We start from the raw sequence: 6,684 nt of genomic DNA, 5'->3' as shown, positions 1-6,684 counted from the left end.
TTTATAAGCTTTGCAATAATGTTACGCGAATTAAATTTCAGTTCTCTGTCGAACTATTTTATTTTTCATCTTTTAAAATTTTTTTATAAAAAAACTTATGAAATGTTTCGTATTTCACTTGGAAGGTAGTTTTAAAATAAAGGGATTTTTTTAACCCAAAAAAGAGTGGAAATTTTGTTCACATGAAACAATTAATGGGGCTGATTATTTTTTTGATTAATATATAAATACTAAATATAATTAAGTAAAAATAACTGTTTTTGTTGTTATCTCCCTATACAGGGTTATTATGTCATTTATCACCACAAACGAAAGTCATACGTTCCTTGCAAGTCCCTAACTTTTTATTTGCGATTTAGGTACTATATCAGAATAATAATGGGCCAAGTCCATTAGAAACCACTTTTGAAATAAATATTTCACAGATCTCTAGAATTTCTTTCTTTCATTCTACATATTATGTTAATTTTTAAGACCTTAAAACATCCAACCTATAGAGAAGTGGAATTGACCCACAATTATTCTGATCTCCTCATATATGTACATACATATGTATGTCTCAAGTTATGCATTCGTAGAGAATGCAAAAAAAAAGTGGGCTCCGAAGTCCGTCTGCCTGTATAAGGAGCTACAACCTAAACGGATGGACCGATTGACATCAAAATTGGTATGTAGCATTGCTTAGAGACTCCCCAGAGGAATTTTTGCAATTAATTTTTTTCCACCAAAAATAACGGTGCCTGTCATATAAAAATTTCGGAAAAGTTTGATTTTCTCAAAAAACGGCTCCAACGATTTTGTTAAAAAATAAAATGCACGACTGGGGTCGCACGAACTTGCTCTTATGCTAAAAGTAACTCTTATGTTAAAGCTTTTTATTCAAGAAAATCATTAAAATTCTAAAATTTGATATTTTTAAGAAATTTCATATTTAAACACCGTTTTAAATTATGTTTTACAAAAAACCAAGTATGCCATTTTATTACTTATATAAACAGGTATTCTTAGAAAAAAATTTTCGAAAATCGTTAGAGCCGTTTTTTTAAAAAATAATTTTTTATATATAAAAAATTTCTAACATTTTTCAAAAAAAAAGTTGGTATGCCATTTAGAAGAAATAATTAATTTACACATAAAAACGAAATTTAAAAATTTTTCATTCACACGTTTTCAAAAAATTGATTTTTCAAAAAAAATTTTTGAAATATTTTTTAAAAATCCAAGAATATTTTTTTTGAAAATTTTCTAAAATTTTAATATTACCTTTACTTAAACGCTTTTGTATAAAAATTTTCGTTGAAATCGGGATAATCTTGTGCGAGGTATTCAAAAAACAAAAAAACCGTTCTATGGCAGGTACCATTAATAACTGCAAAAAAAATATTATTTTTATTTTAAAAGTTGGCTCTTATGTGAAATACTACACACAAAAATTTTAATTGAAATCGTTAGAGCCGTTTTTGAACAATATTAACTTTTCTATTTCCGTTAAATGGCAGGTACCGTTAGTTTTGGTCATAAAAAAATTTCAATTTCCCCTCTAGGGAATCACCAAAAACTAACTACCAAGTTTGAAGGAAATTACTTCACTCGTTTAGGCTGCATTTCGAGGTATATACAGACAGAATTGTAAGACCCACTTTTTTGGCATTCTCCATCATCGTAATGTCATGTAAAATTGTTATCTCGAGTTCGATTTTTTTTACGAATCCTAAACTTGCCCTATAGTACCTATATCGCAAGTAAAAATCGAGTGTAAGTTTTCAGGCAAGGTCTATCTTATGATGAGAAAATTTTTTTCGAAAGTCATTATTAACGGTACCTGCAATAAAACCGATTTTTTTTTAAATCAGATTTTCTGCCAAGCTACTAATTCAACTTCAACGAAATTTTTTTTTTTTTTCATACAGAAGCATTTATGTAATTATAATATGAATTAAAAATAAAACTTTGAAAAAAATATTTTTTGGATTTAAAAAAAAATAAAATGCACGACTGGGGTCGCACGTACTTGCTCTTATGCTTAAAGTTACTCTAATGTTAAAGCTTTTTATTCAAGAAAATTAAGAAAAATTAAGAAATTAAAAAAAAAAAATCTGTTTTTATAATTAATTAAATACCGTTTTAAATGATCTTTCACAAAAAACCAAGTATGCCAGTTTACTTCTTGTATAAAAAGAAATTTTTAGAAAAAAAAATTTCGAAAATCGTTAGAGCCGTTTTGTAAAAAAATAATTTTTTATATATAAAAATTTTCTAACATTTTTCAAAAAAACAGTTGGTATGCCATTTTGAATAAATAATTTATTTACGCATAAAAACGAATTTTCAAAATTTTTCATAAACCCGTTTTCAAAAAATTGATTTTTCAAAAAAAAATTTTGAAATATTTTTTAAAAATCCAAAAATGAGTTTTTTGAAAATTTTCTAAGATTTTAATATTACCTTTACCTAAATGCTTTTGTATAAAAATTTTCGTTGAAATCGGGTTGATCTTGAACGAGATATTCATAAATCAAAGAAACCGTTCTATGACAGGTACCGTTAATAACGGTAAAAAAAATATTTTTTTTATTTCGAAAGTTGGCTCTTATGTCTAATACTACACTCAAAAATTTTAATCAAAATCGTTAGAGCCGTTTTTGAAAAAAATTAGCTTTTCTATTTCCGTTATATGACAGGTACCGTTAGTTTTGGTCCTAAAAAAAAATTTCAATTTGTCCTCTAGGGAATCACCCAAAACTGTTAACTACCAAGTTTGAACAAAATCGCTCAAATAGTTTAGGCTGTAGCTTGAGGTACATACAGACAGACAGACAGACAGACAGACGGACAGACAGACAGAATTGCCGGACCCACTTTTTTGGCATTCTCCATCATCGTAATGTCATGTAAAATTGTTATCTCGAGTTCGATTTTTTTTACGAATCCTAAACTTGCCCTATAGTACCTATATCGCAAGTAAAAAAATGAAATGTTTGTTTTTTAAAAAATCAAATTTTCGAAAACGGGATATTGAATTTTTTGGAAATTTTGGTTTTAGATGATGATTTCTACAAAATGGTGTCATCCCTGTATTTTTCCCTACCTTCATCTCTGTTTCTTTCATATCCCATCCCTATCTGTACCTATCCTTCTTTCTCTCTTTATTTTATTCATTCGGTTGTTCTTGTTTGAGATAAGCGGTAATAGTCAATTATCGTCTTCGCGAGTATTTTAAAAGAAATAAATAAAATTGAATTAAAATATAAATCTTGGCATTCCGTGTTTTATTTAACAGGATTCTAACTCGATCATTGTGACAATGGTATAGGTACCAATTTTATTTTATAACTTTTTTTCCAAAAATTTATTTATATACTATAAAAAATTAGTTTTAAAAAAAACGGCTCTAACGATTTTGAATTTTTTTTCTAAAAAACCATCTTAATAACACAAATCAAATTGCATCCCGTTGTTTTCAGATGTTGTTTTTTACCTTTGAAAAACGAATTTTTTTTTCCACATGAATGTTCTAAATTTCTATTTAAAAACTCTAGCAATATTTTAGCAACTTTAACTCTAAGATCAAGTTCGTGCGACCCAGTCGTGCATTTTATTTTATTTGTCTTACTAAAGCAACCTATAGTATGGAAAAAGTGGTTTAATTCAGATTTGATGAAATTTTAGTATACAGTCACTTACTTAATTAGTGTTACTAGCGCCTTGAGGCAATGCTAGAATCCATTGTGGATCCGGGATTCAACCAACATGCTTCTTCAGACATGTCACGTTGATTGAAGTCCACTTCCACTTGCTTGCGCCAACTTAGACGGGGTATTCCTCTACTGCGCCGGCCGTCTCTCTACAAGGCCTAGCCATTTCAGGCGCTGAATTTACAGTCTCTTTTCTTAAGGCTTGACCACACTGAAAGAGTATGCGCTAGCGATACGGGTAATTGTATGAACAAAATTCCAAACAGGAACGTCAACGTTGAGGTTTGATTTTAGCGTTTGTCTTGTTCTCTGCATCAATAAAGAGCCTAGATGATGTCCTTTATCTCCAAGGCTGAAAGCTGCGGGCATGCTTTCTTTGGACCATAGTCGGCAGATGAGATGATGCATACTCCCAACCGTCAGCTACAACCAGCCTGAGTTGGTTCTATGTTACTATGAGTGTAGCGCCAAAATTGCTAGAGAAATTGGCTGGACACCAGGGTTCGGACTTTAGTTTCAAAATTTCGAAGCAAATTTGAAAAAAAAGTGAAGTAGATCCCAAATTTCGGAAGCAGATTTCAAAATTAAACTTTCAGAACATTTATTTACAAAAATTTATTCTAAAAAAATTATTTTTCAACAAAATTATTTTTCTTTACTTTTTTTATTATGATCTTTTCCAAAAAACCTTTCTCATCTCGTTGTTGTAATGGTGCTTTGGGGTAAAACGGTTAATACAGCATAATCTAACAAATTTTTGATCAGGAATTCTCCAAAATCAGTCAAATATACTTTGATAAACTTTATTTATATCTTGAATCCAAAGAATAATTGACCTCCATTCATCATTTGAGATTTCAGTTGAGCTTTATTTCTCAATGCCTCGACCAGATTTAAAATTGAAGTTAAATCCCTTTCTCTAAATTTATTATTTGAAAAATATTTTTCAATCAAGAAATAGAAGTAGATCCTGAAAAAGAGAAGTAGGGAAGTAGATTTTATTTTTTTCCCAAAATCGAAGTAAATCTACTTCGATCGAAGTAAAGTCCGAACCCTGCTGGACACTATACAGTAAATGTTTCCAATAAAAGAAGGCAAACATTCTCATTGACACCGAATATTTTTCGAATAAAATGCATGGTGTCGACTTGGTTGAAATCAAATAAATTCATCTAGGTCAACTTGTATACTTTTTTTTCTGATAAACTATCATTTTTCAAATATTTGATTTTATGTATAATAAACTTGTATATATAAAATAAGAAATACGAGTTTAATGCAACTCATTACATGTTGTATAACATTTAATTGAGATATAAAGGTCACTTAAATTAAATACATATCAACTTATTACAGCAAAACCCACTTAAGAGAAACTCCTCTTTAAGTCGCTTAGCTTTTTCACTTAAACGAACCCCGGATAATGTCGTTTTCAAAAATTCAAAAAGTGTCACTCCTTGTAGTCCAGTAATTTTAGGTTTAATCTGCGGAAAAATTGCTACTGGGTTCGATTTTGTTAGAAGTTATAGAGGTCAAAAGGTCACGAAAATCAGTTTTTTGCTTATATATCTCGCGACCTATTGCTCGGAGGTCAATAGGGGTCTGTAGAAAAATTGTTCGTCATAAAATTATCTACAAATATTGCCTTATGCATTTTTCTGTGAGACCAACCGTTTTGCTAAATGATAGCAAAAGATTCTCTAGGTAATTTAAGAAAAAAAATATACCGGAGTAAGGGACAATCTTCCATCGCTTAAGCCTGGTACGCTGCTCGAGCTAAATTTTAGCCAAGATAAAATTCCCATAAAAAGTGAAAAAGTACAAAAGTGAAAATTTTCAAACTTACTTACTTTACTTACGCAAGTCATCCATTTTGGAAAGAAAGGAGGTCTCCTTAAGACTATCTAGAAGTGTTAAGAAGAAGCCTTGTAAATATCAGTCAGGAAGACCTTTATAAGACCTGTTTGAACCGTTCTAAAGAAGCCTTGTATTTTCAAGTGACAGAAGGCCTCTATAAGACCTGTTCCAAGAGGTTCTTGTAAGTATGCAATGTTTTCACCTGTAAGTATGCAAAGTTTAATATTCGAGCATGGTCTACTTATAAGGTGCTGGCTTGGTATGCAGAGGTACGTGGTACGATCGATTCCTGGCCGGGCCATGTGATGAAAATAAAAAATGTGTTCTTTTTCAATTAAAATAATATTCTCATCATTTCAGAACAACAGAAAAAGCAGTGGAATTTCCAAAAAAGGAAAAGAAACAAAATAGGAAAAAATTAAAATAAATAAAATAATATGTAGAAAATGCAAAACAGAAAAAATCAAAAGAAAATAAAAAAAAATTAAATAAAATTCAATAAATTCTTTTTTTTATGCATAAATTCAACATTTTCTACAACACCTTCAACAACTTCTATAAGGCCTTATTATAACATCCTACGCAAGTAATCCCTCAGCAGGAAGACCTCCGTAAGGCCAGTTTAAGCTGTTTTTCACAAGCTATTAGCTTGTGCATTACCTGTGAAGGAAAGTCCTATGCAATTTCGGTAAAATGCGCCAAAATGATTTGTATAAGACCTGTCCTTCTTGTTATGAAAGCCAAAAAATAGCTTGCATTGACCCTTATGAAAGCTAAATTGTTACTTGGGACCCCTATTTTGTTGTTGTAGTGTTGTAAGATTTTACACTTTTGCAATGATACTAGACCAGTTGCATCGGATCGTGAATACCCCTAAATTTGGTAGCACATATTTACAGCCCTATTCTGGCAAACCTCACAAGTTATGAGGACCTCACAAGGTGAGCTGAATTTGATTTTGTGAGGTTTTCGTGTCACAAAAACTTTCGAATATGTGATCTGCTCTGAAGGAGGTCACAACTCACAAGTTGGATTTTTTCTAGTAAAAAGTTTGTGAGAAATAAATCGTCATAAAATCGAGTTATGATCACCTTGTGAGCTTTTTGTGACTTGTGAGGTTTGCCAGAATAGG

The sequence above is a fragment of the Episyrphus balteatus genome, chromosome 1 (assembly GCF_945859705.1).
Source record: "Episyrphus balteatus chromosome 1, idEpiBalt1.1, whole genome shotgun sequence".
Taxonomy (NCBI): domain Eukaryota; kingdom Metazoa; phylum Arthropoda; class Insecta; order Diptera; family Syrphidae; genus Episyrphus; species Episyrphus balteatus.
Note: the sequence above shows the minus strand (reverse complement) of the source record.